The 23,500-nt window shown below is 39.1% G+C and overlaps 1 protein-coding gene across 1 annotated transcript in view; it reads left to right on the plus strand.

Moving 5' to 3' along the window:
* The window catches only part of zgc:110329 (uncharacterized protein LOC550500 homolog), a 481,581-nt gene that overhangs the window by 113,360 nt on the left and 344,721 nt on the right, over nucleotides 1-23,500 (plus strand). The gene's annotated exons all lie outside the window — the stretch shown is intronic.

A 23,500-nucleotide genomic window follows, 5' to 3' on the forward strand; every position in this document is an offset into this window, starting at 1 on the left:
GCGAAGCGCGATATAGCGAGGGATTACTGTATATGTATATTTTATATATATATATATATATATATATATATATATATATATAATATATTATATATATATATATAATATATTATATATATATATATATATAATATATTATATATATATATATAATATATTATATATATATATATATAATATATTATATATTATATATATAATATATTATATATTATATATATATTATATATATAATATATATATATTGTGAAACTTGCCCGGACACCACCAATCAGAGACCACATCTTTATATAAAACACATGTTTATTAAGCACACAAATCAGGTCCCACACAGCACACAGTGCTCCCAGCACCAATCACCCCTCTTCCGGGCTTCTATTTCAATGTCCGTGGCTGCCTTTCCTCTCCTTCGGAAGCTTAGTCCTGCTCCCACTCCCAACTCAAGCTCCTAGTTTGTAGGAAGGCGGCCCCTTTTATTTCTATCTGGATGTGCTCCAGGTGCCTTGTGACGTTCTTCCAGCAGCACTTCCTGGTATGGCGGGCGTCCCTGGGAGGATCTTCCTCCATCTTCCCGGGTGTGGTGGAAGTAAATGTTTCCCGGGTTCCATGAGGCTTGAGGTGCCCCCTGGCGGTGGCCACGGGTCCCAACGGGCTGGAACCTCCTTGCTCCTCACCCGTTGGCCTCTCCTGATCCAGGGCAGTTGCCCCCTCGTGGTCCGGAAGAGATAAATGCCACCTCCTGGTCCTTCCAGGCATCCTGGCTGGGTAAGAACCCCAGCCTCCTGTGACAATATATATATAAAATCCTAAGCCTAAAAGTGCAGTGATTTTATGTGACGTTTTTAGGCCATGCTTTTTGTCACGCTTTAAATCGTGCTTATTTTCAAACCTACGTTTTACCTTTGTTTGGTATCATTCTTTTCAAAGTTTATCGAACTTTAATGTGATGTTATATTTTCAGATTCTTATACCGTTTTTAAATTATAAACTAAAAAATATCAAGATCTCACGTCCCGCGAGACAAGATTTTGTGCCAAAAGATTTAAGCACGCCCGGGGCTGTAAATAAAAGACAAAGAGTAGGACAGCTGCTGTACAAGCTTTTAAATGTTCGAAGCGCCGTGTGAGATGCAGATCACGCGGCATGGCAGCAGCAGCAAGCCAGCAGCTGATCGAGTAAAGAGGAGGTGGTAAAAAAAAAACTGTATTTGTTTCCCATTGTATCACCGTTTAAGAGGGGATTTCGGAGGAGCGACTGCATCTCCTTCCCCTCTGCGAGTGGCAGACTGGCCACAACTGGGGATTGGGCACCGAAGGCTTGTCCCCCTAGTGAGATACAGTATAAAATGAACCAAAACACGAGCAGCAAACTATATCTAATATACAATATCTGAAAATAAAGAATGATGAAGGTCTCAGAAATGCTGCTTTGCTCAGATCCCCAAAACAGTTTAACAGTGCTCTTAGAAAAGAGAATATCAACAGTTTTGGGAAATGTATGCTATTGCACAATGAGAGCAGCAACAAGCTGTGGTATTAAAAGATGGGTTTAATTAACAACAAAATCGGTACCTAATTAAGTAACTGTTCGGGGTGAAATTGGCTGGAGTTTGAGGCCCTGACATAGTGGGTCTCTGTTGGCTCGCCTCACATTTCATTTCTGTTTAAGGAAAGAAATGAAGCAATTCAAAGAAACGATGAAGAAATTCAGGGAACAAATCTTAAAAAACAAGTCAATTAAAATGAAAGGAAAAGGAGTTTAAACAGCAGCAGAAATTGGTCATCAATTAAGAAAAGGATTAGAATGAAAACCTGCAGCTACTGCGGCCCTCCAGGACTGGAGTTTGAGACCACTGCATTAGATAGATGGGTGTATGTGTTAACAATTGTATCTGACTAGTAAAGTTTATCAGCTGTGCAGTATTTCAAAGCATTTTTCTGTTTCCTTGCATTTCTTTGTTTTTACATATTTCCTCATTTGATTTTAGTATAGTGGTTAGTTGGTATTGTAATGCCTTGTCCAGTGCACAGTAAAGAAGGGGAAGGACCATAAAAGAAAGGGAGAGGGTGAGGGGGGTAAAAATTATTCATTCCCTTGGAAGTGTTCACATTTTATTTTTATACCACATTGAATCACAGTAGATTTAATCTGATTTTTATGACATTAATTAACAGAAAAAGACTCTTTAATATCAATGTCATAACAGACCTCTGTAAAATGATCTCAATTAATTACAAATATAAAACACAAAATAATTGATCTCATCGGTATTCATCCTCTTCAATATGACACAAATTAATTATTACTGGTGCAGCCAGTTGGGTTTAGAAATCACAGAATTGGTTTATTGGAGATCGTTTGTCTGGAATTTCAGTTAATTGTAGTCTAAATGCACCTCACCTGTTATAGTCAGCATTATGGCCTAATCTACACTATGAAGACCAAAGAACACCCCAGGCAACTCCACAAAAAGGTGACTGAAAAGCAGAAATCCGGGGATTGGGATAAGAAAATATTAAAAGTCACCGAATATCCCCTGGAGTCCACTTAAATCAACCATCATGACATTGGAAGATTATGGCACAGCCCCAAATCTATCTAGGGCAGACCATCCACAAAAACTGAATGATCGCGTAAGAAGAAGACAAGTGAAGGGCTTCATCAAGAGACCTATGAGAACTCTGTATGAGATACAAGCAATGAGTGTCTGATATTGAAGACACTGTCTAGATGACAACTGTTATCAGGATGCTTCATCAGTCACAGATGTATAGGAAAGATGCAAAGTGAATGCCTCTGTTAAACTCTAGCTGAGAGGTCATATACATTTTATTTTATCAGAAGGCACATGTGAGACTCTGAAAGAGTCAGCTGGAAGAGTTTTATATTGTCTGATGGGTCCAAAATTGTGCTTTTTGACCACCAGACTACAACCAATGTTTGAACACTGCACATTTTCAAAAACAATCTCTGCAACAGGCCCTGGAAGGCTTGCAAGGGTAAAATGAATGCAACAAAATACAAGAAGATCCTGGAGGTAAACTCCACGCAGTGTGCAAGAAACCTGCACCTTGGGAGAAGATATATCTTCCAGCAAGACAACGACCCCAAACATAAAATCAAAGCTACACAGGAATAGCTTCAAAGCAATAATGTTAATGTCCTGACGTTACTGTGTGAGAGTCCAGATCTCAAATCTAACTGAGAATTTGTAAATGGACTTGAAAATGGCTGTTCATTCATGATCACCTTTCACCCTGACAGAGCTTGAGCCGATTTGCAAAGAGGAACGAGGAAAAAGAGCTGTGTTCAGATGTGCAAAGCTGGCAGAGAGAGACCTGCTCACACAGACTCAAGACTGCCATGGATACCAAAGGTGCATTTGTTAAATTCTGACTTTCAGGAGATGAATACTTATGTGATCAATTATTTTGAATTCTATATTCGCTCCAAAATATATCTGTGGCCTCCTTCACCTCTGTGTACCACCAAGAGCACTGAGGTCATCTGGACGACTGCTCCTTGTAGTGTCAAGATCTCAGCTGAAGTCTAAGGGAGACCGAACTTTTTCAGTTATTGCTCCTAGGCTTTGGAATGACTTGCCTCTGCACATCAGGTCTTCATCCTCGATCGAGGTTTTTAAAAGTCGGCTTAAGACCTACTTGTTTTCTCCTGTCTTTCACTGCGTATGATGGGATTGTGGTGGATGTTATAATTGGTTGTTTTATTAATCTGCTTTTGCATGATTGTTTGTGTTGTGTTTATTTTAATGCTTTTTTGTACATCACTTTGGCACAACCTCTGTTCTTTTAAATGTGCTTTTATAAATAAATAAACTTATAATCTTGTCTTATGTCTTGTCCACTTTGAGGTCTGTTTTCACTTTGACAGTAAAGAGTCTTTTTCTCTTGATTGGTGTCAAAAAGCCAAAATTAAATCCACTGTGTCTCAATGTTATATCATAATAAAATGTAAAACTTCCAGAAGGGTGAGTACTTTTTATAGGCACTGTATGCTCCCAACCTCAACCTGTAAGCAAGAGCCTGTTATAGCAGTTTGGGTGCAGGGCAGAAATCAGAGCTGGTCAATCCATTAGTTGGCATTGACGACACCTGAGTAGTGCCATTTATAAAAGGCACGTAACTTGTGCGGCGCATGCTCTATACCTTTCCATTACATCAGTGCTGTAGTCAGGGAGGGGTGCTATTTTGGTATATCATAGTGTCGTGCACACAGCAAAGGTAACCCTCCTCTCCAGTCCTTGAAGTCTAATAATAATGAAATTGTATTATAGACACTGAAGGGTGGCGCTTTGATAAGTCAAAGGGCGTATGCTATGGACATCTAGGGTGAACCCTCCCATCCAGTTCTTGAAGTCTTGTAATACTGAGCCATTTTGGTAACTAAAGGGCCACATGTCTGACCCATATGCCCCAGTCTAGGGCTCCATATGGGCTTCGACCAGCACTGACAGAAACAAAACATGAGTTGGATGCAATTCTTTCACAGGCCATCGCCACACTTGCTCATACCATTGTAACTCAGAGTCATTAATCCAGCCTAACATACTTTATACAGCATGTGGGAATGTAATTTTTATAAGCATTATAAATAAGCATGTCACAACCTACAAGGGTAAACAGTTGTGAAAAAAGAAGCCATATGTTCTCCATGAACACTATAGGGCAAGTACACTGAAGGTAACAGTTACTGAATAGGAAGGAAGATCTTCTCATGGCAAGTAGAGGGCAGCACATGGGCTCAATCCATGAATCTGACAATGCTGCTCTATTAAAATTGAGATACGGATAGACTGAACAACTGTTTCCAATGACCAGCACATGGCTTATGAGTGAAAATCCTGTGGACCTTTTAAGCAAGCAAGCCCAAGTGGCTACTACAGTACAGTGTCAGGGGTGCAGTGCTTCAAGGAATGAGAGAGGCTCTGCTGGCACTGTAAGTAATTGCAGTCTTGACCAGATGTGTCTCCGGATGGAGGTTTAAGCCGCCTTTTGTGAATAATCTATTGAGTGTAGAGGAGGGAGAATTACTGACTAGTCTCTGATAAGCTGGGAAGGAGAAAAAGAATCACCACACCAAGGAGCCATGAATTTGAATCTGTGGATGTAGGTGCACTGAAACTACATAGTGTTTTGCTAAATTTGTTTATTTTGTATACTCCTTGTGTTCAATCTTACTTGGTGTTTAGTTATTTATGTAATAGCTAGCTGTGCTACGGTTCTAAGTAATCATCGTAGACCTCAATGTTAGAGTTTGTAGAGCACCATCTATTGGAATGTATTTTATAATGCATGTTGAGAAAAGTCAAGCAAAATGACACCTTTTATTGGCTAACTCAAAAGATTACAATATGCAGGCTTTCGTGGCAACTCATTCCCCATCTTCAGGCAAGATGTAATGTATATATAATGCATGTTGTAATAAAATACATTTCATTTTGTTATTCCAACAGATGGTGCTTTACAAACATTTATAGTTACAAAATGTATTACATTTGTCATTCCAACAGATGGCACATCACAAACGTTTGTAGTAAAAAAAAATGCATTACATTTGTCATTCCAACATCAGCACTGCTTTTATGAATCCTGTACTAAATGGCATATAACAGAGACAAAGCAACCAGGCACACAGATACATAGACACACACATGCACAGACACTTGTTCTTTTAATGAGGTGGGTAAGTTGATATCTACACATCTGGCAGTTACTCTCTGTTGGATGTATTCTGTATTAATGTTTGCAGTGCAGTGTGTATAACCAGTTGCTATGTCTCTGTTATATGCTATTTGGTATGGGATTCGTAAAAGCAGTGCCAATGTTTGTGATGCGCCATGTGTTAAATACCAGAGACAAAGCAACCAGATGGGCACACAAATACACATAGTTGTCATTTTATTAAGATGGATTGTCATACTTGTGTTTATTATTGCTGCCATGGTGTCATTATGTGAAGGAAAGTTGCTAGCAGAGCAATCGTACATAGTGTATTTGTGTATACTGCATTGAAGTATGTTATTCATGACGCTATATAAAGGTTTATTATGATGAGCAGAGCTTTCCTAAAAAATATTTAGTTATTCTGTTGCTTTTTACATAGCATGGTAAAATATAAAATATAATGCATGAACGTTTCCAAGCTGAGGCTTCATTTCTAAAGGGAAAATAATTCTTCTGTCTATGTGCCGAAGGTCCTTTTCAAGCATGTAAATCAAATAATTTCTACTGTGTAGAAAATATCTAAATGGAAATGACTGCAGCATTTAATTGTTTTGTAAAACACAAAAATATTGGTTCTGAAAGGAGTTATAAGAAGCACTTTTGGCAGGGACTGTAAACAGGAAATTTGTTTAGAGAAGACTCCCTTATGCAAAATATTCATTTCTTTCCAAATAAGCTTTTACAAGTTGTTTTAGGGGTTTGTATGTCATTGCTCTCCGTAATTTCTTTTCAGCACTTTTTTTTTGTAGAATGTCAGAAAGGAACTTTTACAAACAAATTTGCTAGTTTGGTCTTACTGTTACAGTCATTTCTCATCCTCCTGTGAATTTATCCCACCTTTTATATCTGTTTTGTCTAAATTGCACCGTATTATATCCGTAAAAGGTTGAAGCAGCCATACAGAGAAAACCTGGTGGAAATCTACCAGAAGCATCCAGGAGCTGTTCCTCTCTGGAGTTGACAAAGCTTCCCAACTGTTCGGTCAGAGGGTGAGAAGGATGAACACAACATGAACTGACAAGCCAGAGTATTGCAGATTGTTGGGTTCCCCACGGAAATCATGCTAAATGGCATGCTGGCTTCAGGGCCACTGAATAAGAATTAATATGTCAATTGGATATGCGGACATGGTTGGGGGTTTGGTGGGGGCCGGCAATGCACAGCACAGATGGATCCTTTCAGTAGTACTTGGACTGGATGGGGACAGCTAGGATTTAATTTGCTTCATTTCTTGCTGAGAAACCTGCTTTGCACTCTGGATGGGCCTTGAGTAGTGGTTCTCTGTAAATGATCACTGGAGGCTTTCTGTTAAAAGTACATCTGCCTCAGCACTGCTGGTGAAAGTGGTAGGACTAGCAAAATGTACTACTGGTGCTGTCAAGAAACCCTTACCTGCCATATTTTTTCCAGTGTGAGAAGTGTGGGTGGTGCATTTTGTGATTATTATATTTTTTTAAAGAAATGTACTGAGAATGTAAAATTACGTTTCTGTAACTTGCAGACAGTAATGCTGTTCTGTCAATTATAAATTGGTGTTGCTGAAAATTACTTTGGCCGTATCTGTTTCTGATTTACATAGCATGTTTTTTTAACCCAGCTTCATTTCTTGTATTTACCCTTACTGTGTATGAAATTAAAAAAATGCACTTCATAAATTCACATTGAGCTGTAATTATTATGAGTTCTCTGGGAATCATTGTGAACAAAGTGAGAGAGCACTATTGCATGGAGAAGATCGAGTAACCAAAGACAAAGTACCGAGCAAAATCAAAATTGAACATCAGAAGTAAATTCAAAAACTTGATGCAGGGGCCTAGTTGAGAAGAAATGTCTTTGCGAGATTGTATGTATATCCATCGAGGAGTAGCGATTGTTGTGACCATATTTATGTCATCACTGCCGGAGATGTCAGATGTGCAACATAATCAGTCTCCTAACACTACTGAGTGCCATGTAAACAATATAAATGAGCTATGAACCAAAGTAAACTTTTTCAAAACAAGCTAAAATGAAAAAAAAAATCTAACCACAAAAGTACAATCCTTAATGTAAAAAAGAAATAATAATTCATCCATCCATCCATCCATTATCCAACCCACTATATCCTAGTGGAACAGGCATAAAACAACAGGGACAGCATCTGAGATTAAGAACAATATCTACATTATCTAAACCTGTTTATCCAGAGCAGGATCACAGGAAACACAGCAGGTTTGGATGCAAGGCAGGAAAAATCCCTGGTATGTAATATGTATGATATGTTTGATGTTAAGAACAACAAGAATATGATATTTCAACTAACTGTTTTGAGAGAGAGAGAGAGAAACATTGAAAAAATGGGGACAAATATTTTAAAAAATAATTCTGCTACTTGATTGTTTTCACAATATCAGGTATTTTGAGCTGTGAATATGAACTAAAAAACATAAATTAATAATAAATATAGAATAAATACAAAAACACATTAGTATGTTTAGCTTTTCATCACTTGGCAGACTCCCTTCGCCTGTCTACTTGTAGTTCAGTAGAGACGTTGCCAACTCAGGAATTTTACAAGGTTTGTATCGCTTTGTTGTTAAACGACGTTTTTAAAGCAAAAGTGATTGGTCAGCAATGATATGCCGATCTTGTATGATGACCTAGTCAGTCTCTTAATCAGTGCCGTTTTATTTTCAAAAATCGGAGAGTGATCTCCCCTAGACTTTCTTGTGCACTAAGATATGGGGATGGATATTTGAGGAGTAAACCACAAGGCAATGATTATATTATGTACATTAAAGAACCATCAACATCAAATCAAATTAATAATATATTGAACAATTTTTATAAAAGTAAAGTTGAGTAAATCGGACTCAGAAGCTGCAAAAAAAAAAAAAATAGAGTATGCGTTCAGGTAAAGTATCACTTCCGGTTAATGGATTTGACCCAAAAGTTAATACAGATCTACAATTCTGGTGTAACAACCACATGCCAAATTTCATCCACCTATCTTGTTGTGTTTTTGAGATATCGTGTTTACACACACACACACACACACACAGACATTCCAAAAAAACGGTATTTTCAGACTCGGAGAGGTCTAAAACATCAAGATTCATCAGAATGTCAAGGTTGAATTTTTTTCATGATTACTATACTTTCTCTATACTTTGTGTACTTCGTGTGCGAAGTGGCAGGTGACAATTGACAAAAAGCAGGCACCTGAGAAATAAACTGAAACGTTACTCACTTGTGATTTTTTCTGTGTATACGGTTAAGTTTTTGTTGACCTGCACATTTCGATTTCAGGCATTTGAATTACATCTTGATATACAACAAGTACAAAGAAAGGCGGCACGTAAATCGCTTTCTATTTCACACGCTTTACACCCGCATTCAGCTCGCTCTGTCACCGCAAATGCTATGTGAACAGCCGCCCTCTATCACTAGCCGTAGTTCACTGGATGAATATGTGCGGGTAGCTTGTGGTGGATGACTTTCTGTTTTAGAGTTAAAAGTTATAAGGGTTAAAAACTAACAGCAAGAATATTCATTCAAAAATGAAAACTAAAATTATGTTTAGTAAATTATTTTATTTCAGTTAGTCTTTCCAGTTACTTTAATAGTTTTGTTTAGTTTTAGTTTTTCATTTCGGTTTTGTTAATTATTTTATATCAGTTTAAGAAAATTTTTTTAATAATAGTTTCAGTTTTAATTTTAGTTTTTGTTAACTATAATAACATTGGCTTGGAAATACAAGAGGACCATGGATTAGATCCCATGCTGCTGTAGATTAAGAAAAGCCAGCTGAGGTGTAGAAATTACACCTCTACATGGTTCTAGGAACATCTGGGTATTCCTCAGAAAATTCTGGAGAAAGTTGAGGTGGATAGGGGGACCTTTTTAGCACAGCACAAAATTTTTCTACTGTGATTCTAACCAAATACAAAAAAATAAATTAATGATGAATGAATGAATTAGTTGATTTTAATTTTGCTATCAAATCAAATTTTTAGATTCTCCTGCACATGGATTTAACAAGCGTCATAGAGGTTTTGGGATAACAGAAAGTGTCTCCTCCTGATACAGTTTTATGGGTGCAGGCTGTTCAAAAAAATAAACCTACTTGTTTACAGGAGCTTTAAATATGATCTTTACGTGTTTTGCAGGAAAAGCATTAAGTACATCCATATCCACATTTGAGATTTGTTTTTGAGCCACAATTTGGCAAGCATTTTATAAAGCGATAGTCAAAAACAGTACATGCATATATGGTCGCCAGGTTGTTAGTGGACTACAACATAGACGATAATCCAACAATAACAACAACAATTATTATCAAGCTGATACAGATGTGGTAAAATAAACATACATGATTAATACGACAATGGAAATGCAAATCAAGCCTTTAACTGTGTTACAAAAGGCTCATTTAATTCAAAGTGTAAGCAGCTCTCAAATGGGCTTACAGTAAAACGTGTGTCAAAACTCCACAAAATCTTGTCTTCTGATTGTCAATTCCATCTATGACTTGACTGATTATACTCTTTGCTCCTGATATACTAAAACGTTCTCCAGGTGCTGGGCTTTTGCTAAAAAAATATTCTGCAGTGATTGGATGGTGATATTGCATTATTTGCATACATTGAATTAATCATTATACTTTGATTTCATTGAAGTTTGTGATTACATTACATTGCGGTAGTCCGCTTATTTCAAACACCTTAATCTAATGTATATCTTTATAATTTACGGGGTTGCGTGATATGATTATGATTTAGCAATTAGCATCATTGTAAACTACCATTGTGGCTGTTGATTTCAATAGAAAACTACACTTAAAATTGTGTTTGTAGCATTTATTGGTCTGTCTTTTTTTTTTTTTTTTTTATAATAAATGTGACACAATTTGAATCTTTTTCAAGTAATGTGAAATGTAAAAGTAAAAAGAAGTAAAAGAAGAACCTTGCCCAATTTTTAAATGTTTCTGCAGTGTTGCAATCTGGCTGTTTTTCCAAGTTATTCTTGCAGTCAGATGTTCCCATAACCAAATTTCTCCTTCAACATTCCAAAAATTGTGAAACCAGTGCTGGTTCGACTCTCATGTTTTCAGATTTCTGTGTACAAATCTGACAATAATATCATATCTCAAAGCTTCCATGCCGGTTGACAAATTCCCAGACATACAACGATATAAAAATGTAAAATTGAGCATGTTGGTGGTGTTCTTGGTTGTCTACCAGTTGGTTCTACCAAAATAATTAATTTCTATTCATTTTTTTGGATTCAGGATAGATATCAATATACAGTTATGGTGATATTGAACCACTTGCTAAATTATTTTAAACAGTCAAAAAAGAAAATCAAATTTGAGTCACTTTTAATTGCAGCCTGTAGCAACATGTGGAGTCATGCACGGGTGGTATGATCTTTTTTTGGCCACTTTGCTCTAGCGTTGCTCCATGATTGGCTGCCATTTACTTGTTTGATAACCCATGGACAGCAATTATGCAAATGACCATCCTTGGGGCCCCCTAATGGTTATGGGCCCATATGCAACGTATACTCAGCATATCCCCTATTTGCACTCTTGAGTTTATCAGCCATAGGTCAATGTGCTCCTGTTTTGCCTTTTGATCCAATCAACACAGCAGCTCTGAGTTGCTGACTTTCCTCATCTTCGTTACTTAAGAAGACAAGATACTATTTAACTTGGAGAACCATTATGCACTAATGGTAAGAATAAGCTCAATGATCAGTTGTACATTCTAAAGAGTCTTCCCTGCATCTTGTTTGTAATACACTTTGATGCCTAACTATCAGTATTATATTTATGACCTCTCTGAAATGTAACATATACTGATGACTGATATTCCTGTTTTCAATATGTTACCTTCTGATAAGAAAATCTTGCTCCCAATTAAGAAATTCCCAAAAACTGCTTGCCATTGTACTCCTAGGATGCCTGAACAGTGCATTACAAAGTTTTTAAAAATATTTTCATTCAGATTTGGGGATGCTTTTCTATAATATGACTTTAAAGCGTAGTCAAGCTTTTAAAAATATTTTAAGACATTTTTAAATGAGCTGATAAGTCTTCTTAAACCCTACATACTGTACGTTGTAGAGCCTTTCAAGCATCTATCTATCTATCTATCTATCTATCTATCTATCTATCTATCTATCTATCTATCTATCTATCTATCTATCTATCTATCTATCTATCTATCTATCTATCTATCTATCTATCTATCTATCTATCTATCTATCTATCTATCGGGTTGACGCATTATATAGTACTGCCTGAGGCAGGGCACATTTCTGTCTAACTTAATTCAAATGAAATACATATTGTGATACATGCTTCACCTTAGAATAATCCTACGATGCAGTGCATCCTTGAAACAACAAGAAAACAAATAAATCAACAAACACTATCCAGTATATTTTTTGGGAAACTATGTGAAAAAATTAAGAAAGATTAGCTTTAAAACACACGTAACAGGCATTACCAATAAAAAAAGTACATCAATTCTTTTGCACCCCCAAACATTTTTATTGAGTTTTATGATTGTGAAATTGAATGTGAAATGAGCCTGCGCTGTTTTGCTTTTCTCTAAATACCTTTGTAGTTTCAAAGCTAACAGGGGGCTGCCCTTTCAAACTAAACATGCACAGTGCAAACTTTGTATGTGTGACAAATAATATTTTCAGAAATTAACAAAATTAATGCAATGACATAATCATTAGGTATATAATACACTATCTGGAAATAAGGAAATTGAATGCCAATATCATGCACTGATATTATGTAGCTTCAAAATGCATGTGTGCTGTTTTGATTCCTGTCTGGGAAAGCCCTTATTATAGTTAAGTAAGCAGCATCTCTGCTTATTCTTTTTTCTCCCAAGTCAGTTTCTTATAACAAATTTGCTGTCTTTTGATGTTTGCTAACCTTTAAATTTTCCTTTGCCATTCTCAGAGCTGTAAAAGAGCATTTATGCACCTGGGCAGAGGTTATAAAGAATTCTTAAAAGAGTATGGCTATATTTTCTTTGCCCACCTTGTAATTTTGTGTGTAACAAAGGCCACACCGACGGCTTCAGCAAATCAAACTGCCCTGTGGCCGCTGCTGTTTTCAGATTAGATTCCAGTCGTTTTTTATTTATGTTTCCCTGCCAGTAGACCTTCACTGCAACATTAGCAGACAGCAGTTTACAGGAAAGGAGTTTCAGTTTTGGCTTCAGTGGTGCTTCCTTTTTTTAAGGTAGAACATACTTAAGTCATTTCTTCTGATGCCTGCAAGTTTAGATGAGTTAAAATACCACTATAATAAATTAATAAATGAAGGATGGGAAGCAGTAAAACATATTGAGGTCATGGTTCGTACAAGATGACACTTCACAGAAGATTACATTACGCAGACACCTTTCCTTTCAGCTTGCTGCATTTTGATTTGCAATCACCTGATGTCTTCAGGACTGGCAGATACTCATCAAAAATCAATTCTCAGCTGTGTGGCCTTCATGTATTTCTCATCTTTATTTGATTATTGAGTTTTCTGAAATTAAGTCTCCTCCTCTGCTAGCTCTGTTAGCTGCTCATTTTTTTCTCTATTTGTCTTCAGGTTGAGTACTATATATATTAACGATTATTTTAGTCTTCACTGGGTGACGTAGTGAAATATATACATTGTGCCAGAGTTGTGTGGGCATGTACCCAACTAAATTGACTTCACATTTTTATAGTTATGGCTTTCTCTTTCAGATAGTTTACAACAGATGGTGATCCTGTAACACACCCAGCTTTAGCCTGTCCAGGGTATACCCAATGTGAAAATGAAAGAGAGTGTTTAAATTACCTGAATGATAATTAAAAAAAAATGCATCTTATCTGTCAGGACAAAAATGGGTAAGATAAATGTGCATCCATCTGCTTCCTATTAAGAGCTTTTTTTACCACACTACTAAGTGCTGTCACACGACCTTCTTCTTCTTATCTATTTTCAAGGTGCTGCTACCTTAGTTTACCTATTCATGCATTCTTCCATTTTCAGGTTAGTTTAATTTTTTAATTGTTCAATTCCAATAAGGTTTCACATGGAGTGGCAGCCCATCCTACCAGCCCAAGGCAGGGCCAACCTTCAGTGGGATACCAGTACATAACAGGGTACATCACATCACAGAGATCTCAAGCAACCTGAAATGCACAACGCTACAGTAAACCAGAGAACACACAACATTTTAGGGCAATTAAGAGACTTGATTAGTGAGTTTGAAGGTCGGAACATTTTTAAATATTGTAGTCACTTCATCAGAGTTTATCACAATTCTGTTTATTACATATTTGTGCAGCAATGAGTCATATTCAGAAATCGCAGTGATCATAGAACGTAACTGCATGTGCTCATAGCATGCATAAAATGTGTTTTTAGTACCATTTTACAATATTGTGTCTGAAATTGCTTTCGTAGATGGCAGATTCCAACTCAAGTGAAGGAAAGATGCTGTTGTTAGTTGTTAGAATTGGAGAGTCTGTATCTGCTTGTAGTTCAAATTTCTTAAACATGGTATTTTGCAAAGAACTACCCGGCGGAGATTTATAATCCATGCTGAAGTCTCAAGCTAAAACTGTTGGCTGCATCTAAACATGATACTTAGCAGATCATTGTGGCTCTTCTTTGACTAATTACAGTGTCCGAGAAATACTGAATCATTATAATCTTTAGATAATTCATCTGTGAAGCTGTTTTTAGTGTAATGGAAATAATGAGTACACGTTTAGTCACTATTTCACAAAGTTTCAATAAGCCATCTTTCATACTTTTCTAGATAAATTTCTTTTACTTTTTACTTTCATGTACGTGAGAATCATTTCACTTACCTGGTTCGATTTCAAGGAACTGGAGAAGTGTGTTGCAATGACTGAGGCTCATGCAAGACTATGTGCAGCTGTGGAGTTGAGATCTATGTTGGGTGGAAGCAGAAGCAGCCAGACTGTTAGCATTTAACAAGTCCTACCACTGCATTTGAGTACAGCAAGGGATAGTACTTACCTTGTATGGTGATGGAGAAATAAACTGTTTTTGACTACTGTGTGGAATGAATGAAGAATATGATTATTAGTGAATTTACATCTGAAGTCACACCTATTTTAACATGGTAAAACTTGGCTATCCAACCCCACCTACATCTGACCACACTTCATTATGTTTTCTGATGTGAGGTACACTTGCCTTCAGCATGGATGACTGCAGGTGTCTCACTGTTTTTCCATCAGAAGTGGCTGTCGAACAATTTAAAGAAAAAACAAGTTAAATTAATAGCTCTCAGGGTAAAATTGAAACGGTAAACTAATTCTTGTTGGTTTTGACCCCTGTTTATGTAGCGGCTTTAGAATGGCTGCTGGTGATTTGGAAGAAGACAGACACAGCAATACCCGAATTCTGCCATTTATTCTACAAAAGCGTCATTCAGCTTTTTTCTACAAGACAAGCAGTAAAGGGCACAGTCAGCACATGTAACGTCAGGCGCTCTGTCTCCTGCAAAAGCGTCATCCAGCTTTTTTTTTTTAATTTTTTTTTTTAAATTAAACATATATACACAAATACAATAAATACAAATTTAACAATTGAATATAAACAACAACAATGAAGGACAATAATTAACGTTGCAACATACTTACAAGACAAGCAGTAAAGGGCACAGTCAGCACATGTAACGTCAGGCGCTCTCTGTCTCCTGTAGCAAGCCAAACAAAATACCAATGAGGTTGGATCTCCGCTAAACCAAACACTTTTAAAATCCATTTCTGCTGACCAAAAGTGACAACAGAACCTCAAAACACATCAACAACCACATGGCGTGATGTTTCCATTCAGTTTCAGACAGAAAACACTCATTTAAAACTTGTCAGCTTATACAAGAGACGGAGAGCATTGAGAAGCGCCTTACCTCCAAAAGCATCATCCAGCTTTTGCCAGGAGTCTGCTGTACGTCACATGTGCGTCCTATGGGTGTTACATTAATTAAAGCCCCCCCCGCTACAACAGACAAATAGGAACTATATACAACAGATACAATGATTACATTCACATTAAACAAAATTCACAATATATATAAAACAGAAGAATTTCAGTATAAAAAAAAAAATAGTTTTGAGAATGTTCACAATAAAACAAACTAACTCAGCCACACTTGCTTCACTCGCCAATCCTTCCCAACCAATCCTCGCCCCCGGCCTGCACTATGTGCCAGCCACTTCGCGTCTCTTCCGCCCGCAGTGTGAAGAGGGGGGCTGAATGCACCCCAAGGAGACGCAGTCGCTCCTCTGAAACCCCCTTTTAAATGGTGATTCAATGGGAAACAAATACAGTTTTTTGTTTTTTTTGTTTTTTTTTAACCTCATCTTTGCTTGATCAGCTGCTGGCTTGCTGCTGCTGCCATGCCAAGTGATCTGCATCTCGCACGGTGCTTCGAACATTTAAAAGCCTGTACAGCAGGCTTTTTGTCTCACTGCCTTGTCTCTCTTCTAACCTGCTCTGCATGTGTATTGCGCCAAAGTTTTTGAATTCTTTACGATGTTCTACTTTGTCATCTACTCTTTGTCTTTTATTTCCGGCCCCAGGTCGTGGTTAAATCTCTTGGCAAAAACATCTCATCTCGCAGGACGTAAAAGTGTCTCTCTTCAAAAAATCACGTCTCGTCACAGGATAAAAAGTCTCATCTCCCAAGATTTTTTTATTATAATAGAGAGGCAAGTTTGTAGATTTGCCAGTGCTTTTCAGTAAGAGATTTTGAAGTTTCACAAAGTGTATAGCATGTTGTATTTGATATCTCAAATGAAAAATTGAACCGTTCCTTGAAGAATATGTGTGTAAAATTTAAAAAAAGCAGTCCACTTCCCGCCAGTTGTTTCATGTGGACATACAGACTGACAGACAAACAGACAGACTTGGCTATCGCAGTAGGTGCTTTTTTCATTATAGTGCACCTATTAAACATCTACAAGAAGAATGAAGCAAAACTACTGTAATGAAATTATGGATTTTTCCACATGTGGTTTTCATCTCTGGGCTTATTTTATGGCCATTAGTATTTTTTTTTGTGATATTAAGTTTTAACATTTTTTAAATTTTTAACTGCCATTTTAGGCACCATCATATCTTGATGTGGTTAACAACACTAACACTCATTGACCGGAAAATACCATCACGTGATGTTAGTGTGGCACTTCTTTTAAGTATCTGGATGAAAACAAATCTAAAATAACTTGTTTTGAAAGGTTAGTTGTGTCGTGATTCTAACTTTAGAACTCTTTCCCCTTTTAGACTTTTGTTTCATCATCAGCTCAGTCCATTTGTTTAAATATGTTGTCATTACTGTCTGGTAGAACATCTCCACACTGACAGCTCCAAGATACGGATTTGAAAACTGGACTTTTGTCATGTAAGGCCATCATCCAACACTCTTAGTATATCTCACAAAATAATTTCACATTTTCATGTAGAATTTGTGATACGTCACAGAAACTTATGCCAGACATGGAATACAGAGCAATGAATACAAATATAATTGTTCCAAATTAAAAATTTACTTTGCATGTTCTAAACGTACAACTTATCTATATTACTAAACGACAGTTGTATAATTATATGCATGGACGTAGGACACACCCGGGGCGATGCGCACAGTGCCTCAGCGCCCCAGAGTCAAACCCAGCGGCTTCCCAGAGTCAGTAGGTGGCGCCCAAACAACACAACCTGTAAACTAAACTGTGCCAGCAGTCAGTGTGGCATATTTGAATCACATAACGGTAATTCAGTATTAAAAGTAAGTTGAATTATGATTCCTAACAGTAAACGACTTTTACCTAATGACACAGCCACAGAACAACAAAGACGATACCGCATGGCTCCTACAAAGCGCTTCAGAAACACCAGAAGCAAGGAAGTCACGGCTCCACAATGAAAGAGCTCAACTAACAGAAATACAAAAACGGGCCCATATGGATAAACACAATGAACGAAGGCACCCACAACGTGCTTCTGAAACAGCAGAGGCAAAGGAGTCACGGCTCCAAAAAGAAAGAGCTCAACGATTAATAATACAAAAACTAGCCTGTATGGCTACGACCTGTAAACTAAACCTGAGGTAAAGTGTGCACGGCAGGTTGTACTGTATACAGTATATGCACAGGTGCCAGAGGCAACAGGCAAGTCGTACACACTACCACCGCTGCCAAAAGCGAGACTGCATGGATAAAAACAATACACGAAGGCACCTACAACGTGCTTCTGAAACACCTGAACCAGATGAGTCACAGCTCCAAAAAGAAACCGCTTTAGTACAAATATGTTTATTTAATTAAATGAAAACTTTACCAGGACGCTCCCACCCTCCATCATTTTTCATTCTTCCACAGATCGGAGGGAATAGAAACTGATTGCCATTCTTGCATTTGCGATTCTTTAGAGAATCAGGGGTTTACTGGTGTAGTACAAGAAACAATAACACAGTAAAATTGAATCATTGGGGCAAACTGTTTGGTGTTTCAGGTGCTTACAGAGGCTAATGGTTTAAAGGCCAAGGATACAAATGTACAATGTGCTGCTGTGCCATCATATGTTATTGCTGGCTGGATGGCATGGAACAAACAGTTTTTACTCAGTGTGTAGGGTTTGACACAATTATTAAAGCATCTTTTGCCATAAATCCTGTAAAGATAGGAGCTTGACTGCAGTGATAATTTGAGCCATTTTAATGACCTGTTGTAAGGCCTTACAGTCTGCCACAGCTCAGATGCCATAACAAACTGCTAGTACTGTATATATTATCTTCGCTACGTACCTGTAGATGTTAGTGAGGGTCTAAGGCAGACAGACTTAACATTACACAAGGCTGCTTACTTGAATTATAACATAATGTGATTCAACTGAGATCAGCCAGTTGCACAGCCTGCAGTCAAACAAGTGAGTGTCATCACGTGCCAGCTGGATTTCCCTTCATCTGTCTGAGAGGGTTTTGAGTGCACCACCTCTGACACTACGATGCTTCCAGCATTCATTTTTCTTCAGGAAAAACCACAAAGCTGAATGTAGCTCATGTGGTGCATTCTGGTTTGCTCGAGTCTCTGAGGAAGCCATTGGCTGTAGGGTTTTTTTTTTCTTCCTTGTTGCTGACTCAGTTGCTGAAGTGTATTTTCTGTATGATAGCCGGGGAAGTGAGGGATTCTGATTCTGAGAAAACTGACTTTTTAACCCCCTACTTTATTATATCATAGTAAACCACTAAAGGCACAGGACCTAGTGTTATATTTAACTTTAGAAACACCTCTACTACGTGCCCACGCAAAACACATTTATGCATTCCTGATTTATTAGAACATATCTTTTTGAAAATAGCATTATACAGCACCTATAAAAATTATTCACCCCCTTGGATGTGTTTACCTTTTATTATAATACAACATTGATTTCACAGTGGATTTAATTTGGCTTTTGATCACTCGTCAAAGTGACAACAGATCTCTGCAGTATTTAGTAGATGCACTTTTGGCAGCCATCACAGCCTGAAGTCTGTGTGGTCAGGTCTGAGATTTTATTTTTTTTTCCCCACCATTCTTCTTTGTTAAACTGCTCGAACTCTTTCAGGTTGCGTGGACATCACGAGTGACCAACATTTTTGAAATCTGACCACAAATTGTCAGTTGGATTGACATCTTCACTTAGATTCAGCCACACAACATTAACGCAGAACATTAACATTGTTGTTTTTAAAACATTCCCGTGTGGATTTGGCTTCATGCCTGGCATCATTGTCTTGCTGGAAAATAAATCATCTCTCAGGGTGCAGGTTTCTTGCAGACTGCATCAGGTTTTCCTCCAGGATTTCCCTGTAATTTGCTGCAGTCATGTCCCCTCTACTCTCACAAACCTTCCAGGATCTACTGCAAAGAGGCATCCCCACAGCTTGATGCTGCAACCTTCCCGCTTCTTTAAGTCCTATTTAGTATGTTTAGTCTTTATGGACAAAATGTCATTATTGCTCTAATCAGACCATAGAACCTTCTTTTAGCTGACTTCAGTGTCTTCTATTGTGCCTTCTAACAAACTCTGGTAAAGATATTGTGTGTGTTTTTTTTATATATAGTGACTTTCTCTTTCCCACTTTCCAATAAAGCTGTGACTGCTAGATCACTCAGACACCAGTTCTTGTCTGCACAGTCTCTCCAGTCTGAGCCACTGCAGCTTGTAACTCCTTCAGAGTACTGACAGGTCTCTTAGTGGCCTCCCTCGTAGTCCTCTTCTTGCTCAGTCATTCAATTTTTTGTAGATGGCCTGCTCTAGGCAGATTTACAGCTATGTCATACTCTTTGTATTTCTTAATGTTTGACTTAACCGGACTCCAAGGAATATTCAGTGTGTGGTCCACCAGGGGGCGTACCGCTCCCCAAACCCCAATACTGACAGGCTGAGACACCAGTTAAACACAGCACACATTTTATAAAAGTGGGGAAGCGTCTTTCTCTTGCTCCCCACTTCACAACACAGTTCCTTCTCTCTTTCTCTCTCTTCCTCTGTCACCTCCAACCCTCCTCGCAAGCTTTGACCTCCATCATGCGACTCTGGCTCCCTGATTACTGGTGAAGCGGCTCCTTTTATAGTACACCCGGAAGTGCAGCAGGAGTTTCTTGACCTTCTTTGGGTTGCACTTCCGGGTGTGGTCGAAGTGGTGCCCCAAAGGGTTCAGCTTTAGTTGCAGCACCCCCTGGTGGCGCCCACAGAGCCCAACAGGGCTGCCCCAAGCTACAACTCCCAGCATGCCCTGAGGGGATCCGTGGTGCTGTAGCAAACTAGGGGTGCTGCCCTCTAACATCTCGGGGAAGATAATGTCCTAAATACGGTCTCTCTGTTGGTCCTTCCACCCATCTGTCACTAGTGACTTGAATTATTTTTTTTTGTCTCCTTGCCCTTACTTGTGCTTTTCAAATACCTTTTTGTGGAGTTGCTTGAAGTGTTATTTTTCCTTCATTGTGGAGGATAGGCCACCATACTTGCAATGTCTCAGCCAGGGTTCATTCATGTTTTATGTCTCCTGTTTATTCTTGAGTATTTTATTTATGTTCATTATCTGCATCATTCTTTATTTTTGAAATTGCCAATGTATATAAGCTGTGTTTGTTATGTTCACTCTGTTTTGTGTATGGCCCCCCAAAGGCAGGGCCACATGCCAATCACTGCCAAGAACTGCCCTCTCTCATAGAAATCCAGAGAGTCTTCCTGGCGGTTCATTTGAAATATGTTTAGGAGTGGTGAGTTCTTCTCTTTTGTGATATTCCTTTCCTCTGTGTTTCGACTTTGTTATTGGAATATATGCTGGGGATTCTTTGATTTGGATTGCCTTCTAATTACAGGCAATTCCATTTTGTCTTTGTGCTCCATTATTCTATCAGAACATTATTTTGTAAAGAATAAATCTTTTATTTTATAAAGATTCTTCAAGGCCCTTTTTGAGTCTACTCAGGGATTTTTGATTGGATTTCCCCTTCAGGTGGGCATGTTTGGGAGTCCTAGTCTACAACAATACTGAATAGCATCAAGTTGGACCTTCCAGATAAGGTACATTTATACTACAGTCATCTGAAACCCGTTGTAGCTGTTGTGGAAGCTGGCCCGGACACAGACAGGTAGACATGTTTAAAGCACCACCATATGTTTATTACTGTATACAATTAATATATACAATTAAAGTGCCACACAACCCCAAACTCCCCCAAAGTCCAGGCCTTCTTTCCGATGCCTTCCTCTCAGGTCCGCCTCTGCTCCTCTCCTCCACGACCTCGTCTTCTCCACTCCCGACTCCAGCCACTGAACGGATGGAGGCGGCCCCTTTTATAATCACCCGGATGTGCTTCAGGTGCCTCCCTATAATCTTCCACCGGCACTCCACAGTGTGGTTGGAAGTACCGGCTGCGCACCCTGAAGCACTCTGGGTGTCCCTGGTCGTCTTCCCCCCAGCACTTCCATGTGTGGCGGAAGTGCTGAGGACCAGGGCTTTCCAGGCATCGGGGCGCCCCCTGGCGGTGACCACGGGCCCCTATAGTGTTGAGCTTCCAAGCTCAGTTCCCATGGTCCCCAAAGCCACCAGAGCGGTCGCCCCCTCGTGGTCTGGAGGAGGCGTAATCCCTCCTCCGGTCCTTCTGGGCATCCCAGCTGGGCTTGCCACACTGTATTTGTTCAAAGTCACCAAAGTTCTCCAGCTTTTAGTTTGCTTCATAGGACAGTTCTGGTATTAGTGTGACGTGTCCAAACAATTCCACACACCAAATGTCTTTGTTTTCAAAGTTTTAGTAAAAATTCAAAACAAAACAGTTCACACAAAAACAGAGGAAAAATTGATATTACAAAGAAAGTAAAGTTCTTATTTTAAAGAAAGTTCAGTTTAAGGCTTATTTATCTTGTTTCATTTCTCTCTAAGTTCGGCCATACAGTCATACTTTCAAATGTTCTTATCAAAACGTGTAGTGCAGTCAGAAAACTGTATGCCAATCTCCTATTTGCAAACTTCTTTAACAGTCTGTGCTAGCAGTGAGACTATTTCCTAACTGGCTAAGTTAACACTTAGTTTTACAGATATAACATATATATATAAGTTCTATTTCATGTTAACTTACAGGGGGTAAAAGAAGATTATAATATGCAAGCTTTCAAGGCATCTCAGACCCCTGCTTCAGGCAAGATGTAATGCAGAAACTGGTATTCCCTGTGTTTATATTATACAGACACTAGGATAGGACAGATACAGCATTGGAAAACCTTTTTATAAACACAGGGAATACCAGTTTCTGTATTACATCTTGCCTGAAGCAGGGGGTCTGAGTTGCCTTGAAAGCTTCCATCCATCCATCCATCCATTGTCTCCCGCTTATCCGAGGTCGGGTCACGGGGGCAGCAGCTTCAGCAGAGATGCCCAGACTTCCCTCTCTCTGGCCACTTCTTCTAGCTCTTCTGGGAGAATCCCGAGGCGTTCCCAGGCCAGCCGGGAGACATAGTCCCTCCAGCGTGTCCTGGGTCTTCCCCGGGGTCTCCTCCCAGTTAGACGTGCCCGGAACACCTCACCAGGGAGGCGTCAAGGAGGCATCCTGATCAGATGCCCGAGCCACCTCATCTGACTCCTCTTGATGCGGAGGAGCAGCGGCTCCACTCTGAGCCCCTCCCGGATGACTGAGCTTCTCACCCTATCTTTAAGGGAGAGCCCAGACACCCTGCGGAGGAAACTCATTTCAGCCGCTTGTATTCGCGATCTCGTTCTTTCGGTCACTACCCATAGCTCATGACCATAGGTGAGGGTAGGAACATAGATCGACTGGTAAATTGAGAGCTTCGCCTTGCGGCTCAGCTCCTTTTTCACCACGACAGACCGATGCAACGCCCGCATTACTGCGGATGCCACACCGATCCGCCTGTCGATCTCACGCTCCATTCTTCCCTCACTCGTGAACAAGATCCCGAGATACTTGAACTCCTCCACTTGGGGCAGGATCTCACTACCAACTCTGAGAGGGCACTCCACCCTTTTCCGGCTGAGGACCATGGTCTCGGATTTGGAGGTGCTGATTCTCATCCCAGCCGCTTCACACTCGGCTGCGAACCGATCCAGAGAGAGCTGAAGATCACGACCTGATGAAGCAAACAGGACAACATCATCTGCAAAAAGCAGTGACCCAATCCTGAGCCCACCAAACCAGACCCCCTCAACGCCCTGGCTGCGCCTAGA

Source organism: Erpetoichthys calabaricus, chromosome 1, assembly GCF_900747795.2.
Source record: "Erpetoichthys calabaricus chromosome 1, fErpCal1.3, whole genome shotgun sequence".
Taxonomy (NCBI): domain Eukaryota; kingdom Metazoa; phylum Chordata; class Cladistia; order Polypteriformes; family Polypteridae; genus Erpetoichthys; species Erpetoichthys calabaricus.